Source organism: Taudactylus pleione, unplaced genomic scaffold (genome assembly GCF_031769625.1).
Source record: "Taudactylus pleione unplaced genomic scaffold, aTauple2 ptg001032l, whole genome shotgun sequence".
Taxonomy (NCBI): Eukaryota; Metazoa; Chordata; class Amphibia; order Anura; family Myobatrachidae; genus Taudactylus; species Taudactylus pleione.
In genome coordinates this window covers 3,389,346-3,408,161 of record NW_028285433.1, presented here as the reverse complement: position 1 = coordinate 3,408,161, position 18,816 = coordinate 3,389,346, and the positions used below count along the sequence as shown (strand labels likewise).

General features: G+C 43.3%; 1 protein-coding gene across 1 annotated transcript in view; it reads left to right on the top strand.

Moving 5' to 3' along the window:
- Positions 1 to 18,816, top strand: part of GRIN3A (glutamate ionotropic receptor NMDA type subunit 3A) — a 330,079-nt gene that overhangs the window by 158,735 nt on the left and 152,528 nt on the right. The window lies entirely within an intron of this gene.

The window sequence follows — 18,816 nt, the reverse complement described above, 5'->3', positions numbered from 1 at the left end:
CTTTATACAGAGATAGCCACAAGCTATTTACAGTGTTACAAAAGCTTTTATTTTTTATAAATAAAAGACAATTTTTATGCACACAAATGCTCATACCTATGAAAATGTAACTTTAATTAATGTGAATTACAGATGTCAACTAGATCTTTATACAAACATAAATTGTACAATCACATGCAAGAAGAATGACATTTGTGGAAGATTATCAATCTTTGCAACTAATTAAAATATCTCACATACATATAAGAAATGAAGGCCCAGTTGGACATATGTTTGAGTAAAATACAGATTTATATATTGCATTCTAGAAGTGGAATGGGCTAACGAGGAGGTGAGCAAGTATAGTACAGTAAGGGCATGTTCTCATAGCTTCATCTGAATAAAGACTGGAGGTGTACCTGTTGTGGATGCTGGAAGCCTGGAACAACAAGATGCACTGATGATGATTATGGTGGTGATGACGACAATGGGCCTGATTCACAAATGAAAGCTAATGCCGCAAATGTGTATTCAGTGGCTGTGCGAAAATACGCAAATGTAACAGCTGCCAAGATTTGTATTGATACGCACACAGGTGGCCTTGCAAATCCACTGTGGGCCTGATTCACTAACATACGCAACTGCGATTATTCTCACAATTGGCTGATTGTTGCATACTGCGCGTGCGTATGCATCGCAGTGTGCGTGCGCGAACTAGCCATTGTGATCGGGACTGCGATTGCAATGACTAAGCAGACACATAGCAGATTGATTGACAGGAAGTAATGTTTGGGGGTGCTGATGGGGGTGGTCGGGCAAACGCCATTACAGGGGCGTGCATAAATGAGCCACTGCGATGGCCAACGAACCATGAGGCACAATAGCGTGCATGGAAGATAGCAATTTCTAAGTAAGGTCAGGGCTTGTGCAAGTGTGCGTAAGGCTGCAATGGTAATCGACTGTAACGACAGTATTGCAGCCTTGCTAAACATTACGGATGTGTAAGGTAAAGTGGGCATCCTTATGTAGTGCTGCATATGGCATTGCAATCACAGTGGATTAGCATACTATCACAGTTGAACTGCGTATGTAAACGCTATTGCATTCGCAGTTGCGATCCGTAATGAATCAGGCCCTGTGTACAAAGATGTAACATACTAATATATAAAACACCAGTAGCAATATTATAGAAATATTATAGAGACTGTAATGTTTCCAAATTTTAGAGTCAGAGAATCTGACTCTAAAACTATTAAAATCAGTATTTCATAACCTTTTCTAGTCTGAGGGTCACATTGGGAGACAACACTCACGCAAGGGGCCTCTGTAAAATGTCAATTGCTTAAACATGTAAAATACATGCAATTTACTAGTGGAAAAGGCCTTGTAGCATTGATTAAATGATCTTATGAAGACAAAAGTGTGGACAATGCTGCAAAGCAGGATGCATCATCACTGGGGGTGTGGCCATCCCATGTAACAACACATTCCCCTTTACCCCTGTAGCAACACCTTTCCTCACCTCTGCAGCTATACTATCACAAACCCATAGCAACATATCCTCCTGCACTGTAATCTTTCCATTTGGCTCCTACTACTGTAAAGTCAGTAGTGGTGCCATCAGGCATGTAATTAAATGTGGGTTTTTGAGCTTTGCATGCAAAGGTTTCCTTTAAAGTCTGGAGGGGGGGATGTATTAAGCCTTGGAGAGAAATAAAGTACACACCAATCAGCTCCTAACTATCACATTACAGGCTGTGTTTGAAAATGGCAGGAGCTGATAGGTACTTTATCTCTCAACACGGCTTAGTACATCTCCCCTCCAGTCTGGATCTGACTATGACAATGAATTATACAAAATTCTCTAAAATGCATCATACACCAGACATTTTGTTGTTAGCAAGCAATTCAGTAACTCTCTGTAATTCCTTTTGTTTTAAATAATAAAACATTCTTACATTCATTGTCTGAACATTTTGCCTTTTTCCATAATGCTAACTTTAATAATCATGAAGTGTGGAGATCCATTAAAAAAACATATACTCGCCTGGGCTAGAAGCTATGGCTCAGTATGTCTGTCGGAGTAGAACTAGAGCCCAATCTTATGATATATTGCATTATCAAGACAGAGAGCGCCATAGCCAGGTCTCTGCAAAGAAAATTGCATGGCAGCGGATTTGATTGACCACCCAGCTGCCTGTCATAGGTATGTCGCTGCCGAGTCCGGTCCCAATTAGTAATTCCCACTCCTTTGCCCAATGTCAGGTGTAAAATAATCTTTATGAGTAAGGGTAAAAAATATATACCACCAGGGTGATGGCATTGTCAGGGGCTCCCACCAGAGGGCAGCATATAATGAGTATAATGAGTGCAGGGGCCGTATTCAGCACTCGGGCCGTAGATTGTGCATGGCTGATTAAAATGATATAGCTTGTATTTATAATACAGCTTAGTTTAGAATTAAGCTTAGCTTAATTGTATTCAGTGCCATATCTGATATTGTAGTTTTTTAAAGTACAGAGTACATATCTCACTGCTCTATCAAAAACTTAATCTGTTTAAAGTCAGAGCTCACTGACAGTGTTCCAATTAAAGATAGCCTTCAGGAGATGATTACTGTAGGAGCATGAATACAGTTCCGACCAATGAAGGTCTCAAATTTGACTCTTACTGTAATACCTCATGTTGCACTTGGTATAACTGAAACTGTGTTGGATTGTAAAGCTGGATACACACCTATACTATACACTCATCAGGCCGATCACCTGATATAGCCTGATCGGCCCAATGATTGTATGCAAACTGTCGGATCAGAATCAGAAGGTTGCATTTTATGAGAAGTTTAATATTTAAGATGACCAAACTCTTGATCCATTGAAGAATGTGCACACTGAGGGCCTGATTCAGAGCCGGACTCTATTTGCAAACGGTCGTTCAGAAAAAGGGTCCGGCTATTTAAATTGAGCGCTCGCTCTTTGCGGTCTGTTGACGCCTCTATGTCTGAGCGAGCAAACGAAACATGCACTCGCTATTTTGTAAAGACGCCCCCTGGCCGTTCGCATCATACGTCATCTCCGCTATTTATTAGATTAATCGAGTACATCAAAAGGCGTCTGAACTGCTCGCAGTGCTTGTGGTAGGTTTTACTTGCCGCAATCACTGCGAGCAGTTCAGTCTAAAAGACAACCAAGTGACGTGGTCGATGACGCTGCTTTGTTAATTATGCACACCCATTAAACGCCCGTTTTGACCGTTTGGCACGCCTGCGTTCGGATCTCCACTCCCCGTTTTCAAGCACCTTCCCCTGTTACCACCCATAAACGCCTCATTCTGTCAGTCAAATTAGCAGGCCCTCACTGTTTTGCGAGCACATGATTTCCGACCGCAATGATTGGTTGGCGCATGCGCATTACGACCCATATGCATGCGCAGATGTGCGAACATCGCTCGGAGCGAGCGGCCGCTTACTAGCGGCTCTGACTCAGGCCCTGAGCTCCAAATAGGTCAGGGTGTACAGGGGTCACACTTATCAGATAAACTCTCCGTGTTACAGAGTAATCTGAACAGTGTGTACCCAGTTTAACAAAATCAGGGTGTTTAATCTCAGGTTTTCACAGATACCAAATGGCAAGCAGCAATCTCCTAGTTGCATTTCCCTGTACATACAGTTTCATTAGTAGAATAGTGCACCCAATTGTCAAAGTATTATTATTATTGCTTTGTGGCTTGATTTGCAATAGAAATAAATTACTTTCCTATGCAGCTCCCAACTTAAATATTTTTATTCATACAGTATGAAAATGTAAAATGTATTTTTTTCTTTATCTAAGCAGGTTAAAATAATAACAGTTTAAGTAATCAAAATCTCTCTTCTTGCAAGCTTCATTGCCTAGCTCTTTTTCCTTCTGAGCCTGTTTTTTGTTTTCAGGGAGATCTTCTTCCATTGGCTCAGGCTGGGTCTTCTTTTTTGTACCTGTTTGCTCAGCAGTGTCTGCATAAGTACTGGAACTACAGTATGGGGCTTATGAGGTGAACATAAGCCTGGATCATAGCTTGTGTGAAATCACACTGTGCATGCTTAGAAAATGGCTGCAGGCAAGTACAGAAAAAGGACCATGACCTCATGGGGAAGGGCCAGGGAAGAAATAGGGGAGACAAGGAGATGCTGGGGATAAAAGAAGGATGCTAGGAAAAGTGACAGGCCCAAACTGCGCCCCCTGCCCTGCGGTGCCCTGTGCCATGGCACTGGTCGCACTACCCTAGTTGTGGCCCTGCGTGCAAATGTAGCATGTTTCCCACAAATGTAGCTTACAAGCTGTGATATAGATAGATAATGTATAGAATTGTTGCACAAAAGCATTCATTTTTAGATTACAATTAGTGAATTACCCTTTTATATATAATATAATCATGTTAAACATCCATTGAGCATCTGTACACTAGAGTCAGAGAAAGGTACTGCCCCTTCAGAGCTATTAGTGACTGCTAGGAATTACATGTAGTGTTACAGAAAGCAGGGGAGAGAGAAAGATGGGAAGAAGAGGGGGAGAGATAGATTGGAGAAAGGAGGGGCAATAGCAAGTTGGGAAGAAGAGGGAGGGATGGAACACAGCTAGCGACCTGGTGAATGATGTAAAAAATAAAAAAATAATAATATTCTAGAATATAATTTTAATGTCATATGCATAGTTACTGTATCATTTAAGCTATACAAATGTGATGTTTACTTTAATAGTGTATGGCTATTCATCATCCTTTATGAGCCTGTTACACATGCAAAAATGCTACAGTAGTTTCCGCTTGTGTTAAGTAATGGGCCCAGCTGGGATGCGGCTTTGAGAGCCGAGATTATAAGAGACTGAGGTGCGGCCTTGTGGGTCAAGCTGCGGCTAGACAGCTGGGATGTGGATTTGAGAGCCAAGATGGTAACAGACTGAGGTGCGGCCTTGTGGGCCGAAGTGCGGCTAGACAGCCCGGGATGCAGCTTTTAGAGCCGAGATGGTAACAGACTTAGATGTGGCGTTATGGGCTGAGGTTCAGCTAGACAGCTGAGATGCAGCTTTGAGAGCTGAGATGGTAACAGAGTGAGGTGCGATCTTGTGGGTCGATGTGCGGCTTGATAGCCAGGATGTGGCTATGAGAGCCTAGATGGTAACAGGCTGAATTGCGACCTAGGGGGGGCGAGGTGCGGCTAGTCAGCCGAAATGCAGTTTAGAGAGCCGAGATGATAACAGGCTGAGATGGTATAGCTGACAATAATGAGTGGAGAGGCCGCAGGCACTGCACAACCAGGAACACCCCAGGAAGCACTAAAATTAACACTCTAGATGACAGAGTGAGCTTGTGATATTAGAGTTCTAGAACTTAGCAGAACAGGCATAGACGAGCAGGACCACGACTGGCAGGAACCGGAAGGACACATACAATCACACTATAGCCAGCAAGCTGGCGATGAACCAACAGCTTAAGAAAGGTGTTGAACCAATGGATGCCAGGTAGGTGATTAACGGAATCTACAGGTGAGGAGGAAACGTCATCCAGTATCACATGCCGTAGACTGATGTTCCAGTCTCCTAGCTACTGGAGATGCCCTCCCAGTACAGCATGTACATTGTGCAGGAGTAGGATTCTAGGAGAGTGACTGGCGACCAGGAAGAGAGACACCCAGAGCACAAGCAAGTAACAAGGCACCCTGGCGACTTGTAACAGCATCACTGTGTCTTCTCTTCTGCTGACTGAGCTCTGATCTCTAAAAACACTTCAGGCTCTTATTGGTCACATGACACATACGAGGTATCCATCAGTGCTAAAGGCATGCCCCCCATACTCAGAAGCATGCCTCTATTAGCACTCATTCTGTGCAGCTTACTGCCTGTGGTGTGGCCTCAAGCCCAGCTCTGCAAGCAGTGCCTGACCATACAGCTCGTCTCAGTGCTTGCAGTCCCAGGAAGCTCCACAAAGCTGGTGAGTGTTAACTATAAAAATGATTACAATAAACAAAGAAGATGTTAATGAGTTCTAAATATCTTCTTTGTATTATTCTAATAATTTTTATATCAAATCTCAGGAATATGACAGGGAAGGCCCTGTCTACCCTGACTGCACATCCCTGCTCCTGTGGTGCATTACAGGACTGTTCTAAACATTTATTTATTCTTTAATCTTTGAGCAATTTTTTTTTACCATTAATGATCTACAGTGAAATATAGCTTAATTTATGAATCAGAAAGTGAGAAATAATATTTAGTGTAGCTTTTTAAGCATAAATGCATGGGTTTCTGTAACATTATTGTGTAATTTTCAGAGGAGTTGTACATTTCTTGAGTCAGTTGGAGGGGTTTACTTTTTCAGAGCAATGCAAAACAAGATTTCATACAGATGTGTTCACTTTTTACCTATGTGCGTTACATGTCACGTTGAAACATAACACGTTGTGTGACTCGGTAGCACCGAGCATTTTTCATGCAACTTTTTACCTTCAAATGTGTCTTACTCGCAAAGTAATGAAAATAGTACTCACAAGCAGCACCTCCTTTTTTGACACCCCCAGCCATCTCTTCTGAACCTTTGTCTGATACCCTCTACCACACTCCCTGCTCCAGCACTCTGACATCGCCAGCCAAGCCCCCTGCTCCAGCACCCAATTCTCTGACATCCCAGCCATCTTTAAAATACCCCACGGTCTGCTACTGCCAGTCATCTGTCCAGCACACCCTCCTCTGACACCATCAGCCATCCCCCAGATCCAGCATCCCATTCTCTGCCATCCCCCTGCTCATTAGCCCATACTGACACCTCCAGCAATTTCTCCTGCTCCAGCACCTAATTTACTGATGCCCCTAGCCATCTCTCCAGCCCTCCATTCTGATACACCCTACCAGACTTCCTGCTCCAGCACCCTATTCTCTGCCACCTACAGACATCTCTCCAACTCCTCATTCCCTGACAGCCAAAATCATCTCTCCGGCACCTGATTATGATGCCTCCAACCACACACCCTGCTCCAGCACACCATTTTATTACACTCCCAGCCATCTCCAGCACCTCATTTACTGACATACCCAGTTATCTCTTTAGCACCCCTATATTACCTTCAACCATCTATTCTACACCTTGCTCTCTGACACCCTCAGCCGCCCCCCTGCTCCAGCACCCCATTTTCTGACCCCTCCAGCCATCCAACCTTTAATAATCCCATTCTTATGCCCCAGCCATGAACCCTGCACCAGCACCTATTTTTCTGTCACCCCCAGCCATCTCTCCTGCCTTAGCACCCATTTCTATGACACTCCCAGCATGCCCCCTGCTCCAGCACCTCATTTTCTGACACCCCAGCCATCTCCCCAGCACCACATTCTGATACTCGCTACCACACTCATTGCTCCAGCACCCCTATCTTTGTCACCCCCAGCAAACCCCCCTGATCCAGCACCCCATTCTCTGACATCCCAGCCATCTTTCCAGCACCCCATTGTTCCACACCCAGTTGCCTCTCCAGCACACCATCTTCTAAAACCCCAGCAATCCCTCTGATCCATTCTCTGACACCCCATCCACTCTCCTGCACCTCATTCCCTGAAATCCAGTCATCTCTCCAGAACCTAATTCTGATACTCCCAACCACACCCCCTGCTTCAGCACCCCATTCTCTGCCATGCACAGCCATCACCCTATGTCACCTTCAGCCATCTCTCTTGTACCCCATTCTCTGATACTCCCATTCAACTCTCCAGCACTCCATTCTCTGACACAGCCATGTCCCCTTTTCCAGAATCCCATTCTGACACCCTCCACCACACTCCCTGCACCAGCACCTCATTGTCTGTCACCCAGGCATCTCTACAGCACACCATCCTATGACACCCACTGCCATCCTCCTGATCCAGCATCCCATTCTCTGACAACCCAAGCCACCCGCTGATCTAGCAGACAATTCTGACAATCCCAGCAATTCCCTTTGCTTCAGCACATATTTTTGTGACACCCCCAGCCATCTTCCAGTTCCCCATTCTGATACCCCCTTCCACACTCCCTGTTTCAGCAACTCACTCTCTGACACCGTCATTCATCTCTCTGGTATACCATTCTGATACCCCCAACCACACTCCCAGCTCCTGCATTCCATTATCTTACACTCCCAGCCATCTCTACAACATCTCATTCTCTGACATCCCCAGCCATCTCCAGGACCCCATTTTCTGACACCCCCAGCCATCTCTCCAGCACCACATTGTCTGATACCCTGTCATCTCTCCAGCATTCCATTCTATGATACCCCATGCCAACTTCCAATTCATCCATTCTCTGATACCCCAACTATCTCTCCAGCACCCAATTTTCTAACACCCCAGCTACCTATACAACATGCACAACAATCCACCAGACTTGTTCCTATCATCTTCCTGTCTTGGATGGTCACATATAGTTACTAGGCATCCCATGATTGATGGCTGCGGTAGTGGCATTTCCATTTGAGAAGTCTTTGTTTCAAATGGCATTTGCTTTGGGCTTCCACGGGCTAATGTGAGTGTGTGAACTAACAGCTAAGTCTGCGGCCTCCATTTGGCTATTCTGCTAATCCCTCTAGAACACTACCTTTGTGTTGGGCTGGGGAATGTGGATTTCACTATGCCCCAGTAGAATCTGTAAAATCTTCTTGGTCACTTAGTCTTGTTTAGTGCTGTACCCCAAAGAGGGAACCCCTAGGTCTGGAGTTCCCTCAAGGTCCATAAGGATGGGATTCCATTTACCAAGTCTCAGTTTGGGTCAGTCTTATAGCACTGCATGCTATTTCTGGGTATTTCCCCTTATGAGTTCAGAATACATTAATTTTGAATTGGCACAGATATTAAAGACCTCAAGTGCTGGAAGCAGATTTCTTATAAGCAGTATATCTGACCCAGGTGCTTCCCTCCTGTCTTCCTGATGATGAAACTTGAGGTTTCTGCTGTCCACTTCCTTTTTTGTGAGAGAAGGTGAACCCACTTGAAGGATTTTTTACTTAGTTAGCCTGCCACAGAGCCCAATTGACTGTTGGCATTCATGGAGGTTTTTCAGTATTATGTGACCTTTGGTCAAATTGCCTACTCCTTACCACACACTGGTTAATCATATAAGTTAGAACAAAAATGGATCCCGCACCAGAGAATTATTTTATGGAATATTATGTCAGCTCAATTATCATAGATTTATTTTGTTATTCCTCTCACTGTTTATGATCTCACAGTAAATTCCGAGGATATCGTACCTAAGTGGTGCTACCAAAGACTCTATATGTTACATGAATTATAAACAGAAAAAGAAAAAGATACAGTTATTTAATCCGGTGCACTCTGTTCACTCTTATGTTGCCACAAAATATTATTTTGATAATTTAAATCTGTTACAATAGTGAATCTTTATTGTTATATTATTAAAATATGTTTACTAGGAACACCATTATGGCGAAATATTATTAAAACAAATAGAAAATTCTCAGAAAATAAATCACACAAAATAAATGTAAATGATATTAAAAATGAAATAAAGTGAATTAAAAAAGTTTTCCAAGTACCACTATCAAATTTATTGAATAAGTAGTAAGTAGCAGAATCTCTCATTGTTTGTGTCTCACAGACCTATATCTTTTTTGGTGTGTTAGTGTGATCACTTTAACAAATATACCTCACACTATACATATCTAATTTATTCAATTAGGTCTGTCACTGAAAATAGTCAGTGTATCTGTTATTCGGATATGATTCTCCTATATCATGAGGAGCTACAATTGTAACACAAAATGTAGCAGATTATTCTGTCAGTTTATTTGTATCAATATCTTTATATTCCTATACTGCTGCAGACAATTCAACATTAATTCAATCTCTCCATATTTACATATGGCATCTATCCTCTTCCACTCTCATAGTTCAGTGGAGTGAGGAAGAGACCTTAATAGAAGATTCTGGGCCTGATTCAGACCCGGTCGCAAGCGCTGTGCACTCGCAACCGGGTCGATGGTGGGCCAGTGCGCACGCGCATGATGGAACCCGGCTCCGTCGTGCGCATGCGCAAGACCCGGATAGCGACGGGCACTCTGTTGCTCCGGGTCTCGCAACAAAGGGGGCGAGCTGTCAATGTTGAGTGACAGCTCGCCTCCTTTGGTGGGCGGGCCGGGAGAGTGGCTGCCCAAATGGGGCATTCCCGTGTGAACGCCTCCATTTGGGGGCGGCCCCACTGACATCACAAGTGATGTTAGTGGGAGAGATTTCGGCTCTGTTGGAGCCAAAATCTCTCTGGGGCTTGCGGCAACGAGACCCTACCACAAGGGTCTCGTCGCAAGCCCAATGGTCATGATGGTCTTGACCATCGCGACCATCATCCTGGCTGCTTGCATTAGCTGTGGGTGGTCACCCACAGCTATGCGAGCGGCCAGGAGGCTGTTCTAAAAAAAAAAAAGAGACCGGCCCTGATTCAGAGCAAGTGCTCTGTCAGAGTATCCGGCTCTGAATCAGGGCCTCTGTTCGGTTTTCATATAGCCTATGCTGTAAACTGTACACAGGGTGAAAATAACAAACGGCCAGTTGATATAATGCTGTCACATGCAGTGTATGTTGGTATTGTTTGATATATAGTATATGGTCCCTCGTCCTTATAATATAGTAATATAGTATATGGTCCCTCGTCCTTTTAATATATTAAGGAGAGAGGATTAGACTCTGAAATGCTTTCACATAGTATGCACTGCAGACTGTGCGTATAATAGTGATAGCAATCAGTCAGTCCCTTTCAGGCTGTTATATGCAGCGCACAACCTGTGTGATCCTCCGTTTCTCTGATATAATATGGGGGAGGGGGGGGAAGGAAAGGAAGGGGGGGGAAAGAGAGTATAATACCCCAATCAGTTCCAAATACTGTATATAACAATTTACAACTCTACTTCTACATATGACTCATTATACCTGTAGTGATAATAACAGCAGGTTATACCTGTAGTGATAATAACAGCCAGCCAGTCAATTAAATGTTGTCATATTCAGCACATATTATTATTATCAACATGCAGCATATGTGTTATGATCCTCCGCCCTCATAATACAGTAAGGAGAGAGAGCCAGGCTCTGAATAGCTTTTCATACTTTCTTCAAACTATGCATATAGTAGCGATCAGTCAATTCATTAGGAACTATCACATGCAGCACATGGTCATATTTATAAGAGTCAGGCATATATGATCCTCGCAGTGGCGTAACTATAAATTTTGCTCCCCCATGCCAAAAAAGTTTCAGGTGCCCCCCCCCCCCCAAAAGATCAATTACACCCAAAGATGACATTTAAGTTGTGTGGTTACATGATACAGTAACATGCCTTACACATTATGATGCACTAAGTAATGCAATTTATAACACAGCGTGCCACACCGGGACACCCCTTACAAAACATTATGCCACCCAGCAATGTGCATTACACATGCCCCACAATAGTGCCACGTATAACACATAATGACATACAGTAATGCCCTTATAGCAAATTTATGCCACGCTGTAATGCCCCTAATTCACATTATGCCACACTGTAATGCCACATACAACACATTATGCCACACAGTAATGCCACATACAACACATTATGCCACACAGTAATGCCCCTTACACATTATGCCACACAGTAATGCCCCTAATAGCAAATTGTGCACATAGTAATGCCAAATACACATTACGCTAAACAGTAATGCCCATTACATCCCACCCTTACAGATCCACTTCACCAACCCTCCTCTCTGCTTCTGCCAGTCTGTCACCTCAGCTCAAGACAGGTTGCACAGTTTTTTTGTCCCCTGTAGTAGTGCCCTTTATGCAGGGCCCCCTGTAGTTGTGCCCATATGCAGTGCCCCCTGTAGTTGTGCCCCTTCAAGTAGTGCCCCCTGTAGTTGTGCCCCTTCTAATAGTGTCCCCTGTAGTTGTGCCCCTTTTAGTAGTGTCCCCTGTAGTTGTGCCCCTCCTAGTAGTGCCTCCTGTTGTTGTGCCCCTTTTAGTAGTGCCCTCTGAAATTGTGCCCCTTTTAGTAGTGCCCTCTGTAGGTGTGCCCCTTTTAGTAGTGTCCCTTGTAGTTGTGCCCCTCTTAGTTGTGCCCCTTTTAATAGTGCCCTCTGTAGTTGTGCCCCTTTTAGTAGTGCCCTCTAGTTGTGCCCCCTGTAGTTGTGCCCCTTTAAGTAGTGCCCGCTGTAGTTGTGCCCCTCAAGTGGTGCCCCCTTTAATTGTGGCCTCCCCAAACCTCCCCCCCATACTTACCTGACTCCGCGCACTGTTATCCGGGCTGTCTCTCCCGCTGCCATGCTGACTGGATCTAAATATATCCAGCAGATGCGGCCACGCAGGTTCCCCAGGTCGTGGGTGACGTCATGACATCACCTGCGCACTGCATTACTGGGAACGCTGGCCTCTGAAGTGATCGGAGGCATCCTTAGCCTCAGATCACTTCAGAGGCCAGCGCTCACAGTTGCAGTGGCGTAACCACTGCCCCCGTCGCCCCCAAGCTACTCGGTGCCTCCAAACCACCGTGGGGGCTGCGGGGGCAGTAGTTACACCACTGATCCTCCGTCCTTTTAGTATAGCATAGGAGGAAGGAGAGATACAGTGTGGTCCCCTAATCTGCTTCACACATTGTATGCTACAGATCACGAGTATTGTAGTAAAATATATTGACAGAGGTACATCATGGAAACGCCGATGCGCGTTTCGCCTAGAGGCTGCTTTATCAAGGCAGATCAACCAATTTGCTTGTCTCAGTCCTCATATATACCCTCAGCTTTATCCCCATTGGTCTATTCGAATTGTCTCACTGGCCTCTCATGTCTTTCATTGGTTCTATATCTCCATGTCAGTGTCTCTCTCAGGAAACCACTATGGAACAAAATTAATTCTTAATGAGTTCCTAGTCAGAGCCTTTAGGTCTCTGATGTCATTACTCATGATCTTAATTCAGTACTATGTTTTATGTATGATGCCTATTCATTCATCATATATATGATTTTTATATATAGTGATTATAAAGTGACAAAATGTTAATTCTACTGAAATTAAAAAATTATATATAAAGTAGTGTAATGATTCTAATAAATACACATTAAAGGCATAATTAGATCAGATATTATATGGACCCTCCTAATTGTATTCATTTAACTAATCCTATAGGTTATATCATATAGATTATGTTATGGTTTTCAGTTTATTTATTTTGTTATTTTATTATTATATAATTACATATTATTATTATCCCATCTTTTGCAGTATTCAATTAATATCTATATACACCAAAATTATCCATAATTTGTCCATATCAGATAGTTCTCTTGATATTTAAACATTTAAAAAGAGAGAAAGAAAAAAGAGGAAAATTAAATATATGATGATATAATGATTCAGGTTTAAGTGTCCTTATAATAAAAAAATCTGTAATTACACAGATTACACTTATTTAATTAACTTATTGTAAATCCTACTGGTTATGTTTATTCATACCAGCCTTATATAATCATTATATCGTATCAATTTTATTATGTCATATGGTGACAAACAAATAGAGTGAAGTTCTATTGTGAACTATAGAAAAAGGGGTGAGTGTGAATAAAATATATTCATTAAAAGTGAAGATAATCACATGAATATGCCCAAAATGAATACTATTTGTGTGTTCGTGTCATATGGTGTATTATCATAATTATCTTGTATCCATGTGAGGCTATTAGTCATCCATGGATTCTTACAATATTAGTTTACTGTGGATGTGTAACTATTAATGTACAAATAATTGTGACAACAGGAGTGAATGTGAATCAAAGTATAATTTACAAATATAAGTGAAAATCCAAAGTGAATATATGTAGTAGCAGGTACTTGGATGCTGTAGGACTTCCTAACGCACGTTTCTTCGCAGCTGGCGATTTCATCAGAGGTATGTCATACCTCTGACGAAATAGCCAAGTGCGAAGAAACGTGTGTTAGGAAGTCCTACAGCATCCATTGATACACATTCCATTACCTGCTCCCGCTATGCTTAATTAACAGCAAGCACATCCAAGCCGGACTAAGGTGGAGTGTCCCGCAGCCATCTGCGAAACGAACGAGCACTCCCCACCAGTTGCACTTGGCATTTGACTGGGACCTATACTTCCCATCAAAGCCCAGTACCCTCCTAAAGGACAACAGATCCGCCGCGATCACAACCGGCCGGTGCGATCTGCCTGCAGACGCTGCCGGAACACTTGTCAGCATCTACAGTGGTAAGATCCTGAGACCTGCTCTCATCTTAGAAGAGCGATCATAAACAGTGTTAAATCACTGGTCTCTACTACCAGTTGCAAGAACTTGACACTGGTTTCCATCTCATAAGAGCGGCTACCTGCAAGGGCCACTCAAGGACGGACTGGAGGGTGAGTCTCTTATAAATTATACACCGACTTTATAGAGATCAAGGCGGATATGTTTCCAATATCTTATACTTATAAAAGTGACTTGCATTTTCGAAAAAAAGAGGCATCATTTATAGATTTGCCGGTGCTTGTTCTGTTTAAGAGACTTGTTGTGTCCTAATAGCTATTTAAGTGTACAGTACCTTTGAAGCAGGAACTAATAGAAGGAACTGAAAGTACAGTATTTACAACAATATACTATGTTACTGGATCTATTCAGCTAGTCCTATTTGACAAGAATATAGGACAATATTTCTACGCACCTAGAGTGCTAAGTACCCGTGGAAGTTGTTCTAAGTAGCAGTTTATACTGTATATGTGCTAATTGTATTTGATTATTAGTTTTAAAGCAATATTTTTTATATGTTTTATTAAAGTGTTATCTTCTTATTCCTTCCATGTATGTGCGGTCTATTTTTATCTATATTGTTATACTGGTGGATGTAATATTACAAACATTGGGGACTAAGCGCTGCTACATTTTGTGAATTATAGTTTGTCTATTATAGGTGATGGCAACCATCTAGTGGCAGCTGCTGGTCGATTTTTTATTTCTGGTAATATTTTGTACTTTTTTTTTTTTTTGCACAGCGCCAAGGGGATTTACGTGTATATATTTTCCAGTAACAGAATAAATTGACATAATGGACAATAAATTATTGTCCATTAAATTGTTAATAAATTAAGAAATGAAATGCTTACATTTATGTTAGTGAATTAGTATTTTTTTAGCCCAACAGAATGATAAAGGGGCATTTACACATCGGGCATATCATGTTATTACAGGCGTAAAACTTGTTTTCAGTCACATCTCTTGCATCAAGAATAGGGGTGTTGCAAGTGGGCACTGGTAATGGTGTCAACTATGAAATTGAGCATATGGATAGCAACAGTGTGGTCACATAGTTGTATACAACACATCATAAAGGTGAAAATATTCATGTTGTCCCTGCATGCAATTAAAGTACAACTGCTCAATGCAATAAAATTGTGGACAATTTGATTTCAACTCTGAATTGTTCCCTTTCTGTTTAGTATGAAAATTAGATACCAGTGTCATCCTCAGTATAATAGATCTAAAGGATGGGAAATTAACTTCAGTGTGATTATTGATTTGCCCCCTTTTAATAGCTTTTAATTTTCTTGAGGATTGTAAGCTTATTGAGAATAATTTCATTATTATACTAACTGTAGCTCGCAGCCTCCTCCATGATTAATTCACTTCTACAAATATTTCTTTTATTTGAGGTGCTCTAGTTGTATTGCTTTGCATAAAGGCCCTGTCACGGGAGTGGCCCCAGTGACCAGCAGCGCTATACAGACTGGTGGCAGCAGCGCCTTCACCCACCACTTACACCACTTATCACTTGCTTTGATGATGTCAATAAATGTTGTTTTTGTTATTGTGTAGGTTATTTCCAGGAGTTTCCACTGCAAAATTATGCAGTTTTAATGAAAATATGTTCAGTAGTTTTTGCGCCAACTTTAAACAAACAGACAGACACAACATTCTTATTATATTAGTATAGATTAGCAACCCTGGGTGATTGTTGCTAAGTCAACCAACAGTGTGGAAAAGCTTTATTTTCTTCTTCCTTCTTTCTTCTTTCTTCTTCTTCTTCCTCCTTCCTCCATCTTCTTCCTCCTTCTTCTTCCTCCTTCTCCCTTCTTTTTCTTTTTTTTTCTACCTTCTTCTTTTTTTATTCTTCTTTATTTTGTCAGTCAATGCAAAATAAAGTCTTCATATATGCCTGAAATATGTGAATTAAAAAGTGGGACTTGTACTAGTCATAAGTAGGTAAAAAAAATCAAGGACAGAAAGTGCCTATTAACTAGGGGTGAGCGGGTTCGGATTTCTGAAATCCGAACCCCCCCGATTCGAGGCCGATCCGAGTGAGGCTCGACTTTTCCCGCCTGACTCGGATCTGAAATCAAGGCAAAACGTCATCATCCCGCCTTCCGGGTCTCGCGGGTTTTGGATCCTATATAAGGTACCCGCATCGGCGCCATTTTCTCACTCGGCTGTGGACAGTGAAGAGGGAGGGTGGGAGTTAGGGCTGGCTGGGCTGTGTAGTGTAGTGTAGTGTAGTGCAGAGTAGTGTTGTGCTGTGCTGTGCTGCGCTGTGCTGCTGTTGTCCATAGGGGCTGTGTCCACTACTTCAAAGTCCATAGGGGCTGGCTGTGTTATGCTGTGCTGCTGTTGTCAATAGGGGCTGTGTCCACTACTTCAAAGTCCATAGGGGCTGGCCGGACTGTGTTGTGCAGTCAGTTGTCCATAGGGGCTGTGTCCACTCCAAAGTCCTGTGCAGTGTCCCAGTCCTAAAGGGGTGCTGTAGTATTGTCCAGGGGGTGCTCTGTCCATCAGGGGTGCTCCCCCCAAGTGCTAAAAAAAATAATATTTTTTCTGTTTGTGAATTGTGTGCGCAGTAGCCGCACGTGCATCAACAAAGTAGTGCCAAGCGTGCGCCTGTGTCATAAGTAAAGGGCCGGCTGGGTTGACCGTTAAAGGGTGCTGTAACCCCCAAAGTACACTCCAAACCAAATAAAAAAATATTTTCTGTGTTTGTGAATTGTGTGCGCAGTAGCCACACGTGCATCAACAAAGGAGCAGTGCCAAGCGTGTGCCTGTGTCCCATAAGTAAAGAGCCGGCTGGTTCATTTCTTAAAGGGTGGTGTAACCCACAAAGTGCACTACTCTCCAGCAAAAATAAAAAAATATTTTCTGTGTTTGTGTGCGCCTTAGCCGCACGTATATATCAAATCGATATAACATAAATGGAGGACCAAACTTTCTCCGATAAAAATAAAATAGAGAAAGATCAAGAACCACTTCCTCCTAGTGCTGAAGCTGCTGCCACTAGTCATGACATAGACGATAACATGCCATCAACGTCGTCTGCCAAGGCCGATGCCCAATGTCATAGTAGAGGGCACATACAATCCCAAATGGCAAAGTTCAGGAAAATGACCTTGAAAAAACATTTAAATCATCTGAAGAGAAACGTAAACTTGCCAATATGCCATTTACGACACGGAGTGGCAAGGAATGGCTAAGGTCTTTCCCTATGTTCATGACTAGTGGTTCAGCTTCACATGACGATGGAAGTCCTCCTCCCACTAAAAAAATCAAAAGAGTTAAGCTGGCAAAAGCACAGCGAAGAACTGTGCGTTCTAAGAAGATATCACAAATCCCCAAGGAGAGTCCAAGTGTGGTGGTGGTTGCGATGCCTGACCTTCCCAGCACTGGATGGGAAGAGGTGGCTCTTTCCACCATTTGCACGCCCCCTGCAAGTGCTGAAAGGAGCACCCACAGTCCACTTGCTGATATGCAAATTGAAGATGTCACTGTTGAAGTACAACAGAATGAGGATACTGGTGTAGCTGGCGCTGAGGAGGAAGTTGGCGATCGGAAGTATCGGAAGTAGTCAGGATCGGAAGTAGTCCTGCAGGCCATGTCACTGGCATGACTGACTCTCCTATCCGGGATTCCTCCAGAGGATCCTGCATTGCTACGCCTCCTGCTGCCGCTGCTGCTGTTGCTGCTGGGAGTCATTCATCATCCCAGAGAGGAAGTAGGAACACCACTACTTTTACAAAACAATTGACCCTCCAACAGTCCTTAGCGAGGAGGATGAAGTACCACAGCAGTCATCCTGAAGCAAAACATATAACTGAGGCCTTGACTGCTATGTTGGTGTTAGACGTGCATCCGGTATCCGCCATTAGTGCAGTGGGACTTAGACAATTGATGGAGGTAGTGTGTTCCCGGTTCCAAATCCCATCTAGATTCCACTTCACTAGGTAGGCGATACCGAGACTGTACAGAAACGTCAGAAAAAGTGTCCTCAGTGTCCTGAAAAATGCAGTTGTACCCAATGTCCACTTAACCACGGACATGTGGACAAGTGGAACAGGGCAGACTAAGGACTATATGACTGTGACTGCCCACTGGGTAGATGTATCACCTTACGCAGCAACAGCAGCAGCGTCACCAGTAGCAGCATCTCTGAAACTCCAGCTCGTTCCAAGGCAGGCTACGCTGTGAATCACCGGTTTCAGTAAGAGGCACACCGCCGACAACCTCTTAGAGAAACTGAGGGAAATCATCGCCCAGTGGCTTACCCCACTTAGACTCTCCTGGGGATTTGTGATATCTGACAATGCCACCAATATTGTGTGGGCATTACATCTGGGCAAATTCCAGCATGTCCCATGTTTTGTTCTCACAATAAACTTGGTGGTGCAGAATTTTCTGAAAAGCGACAGGGGCGTGCAGGAGACGCTTTGGGTGGCCCGAAAAATTTCTGGCCACTTTCGCCATTCAGCGACTGCGTGCCGAAGACTGGAGCGCCAGCAAACACACTTGAACCTGCCCCGCCATCACCTGA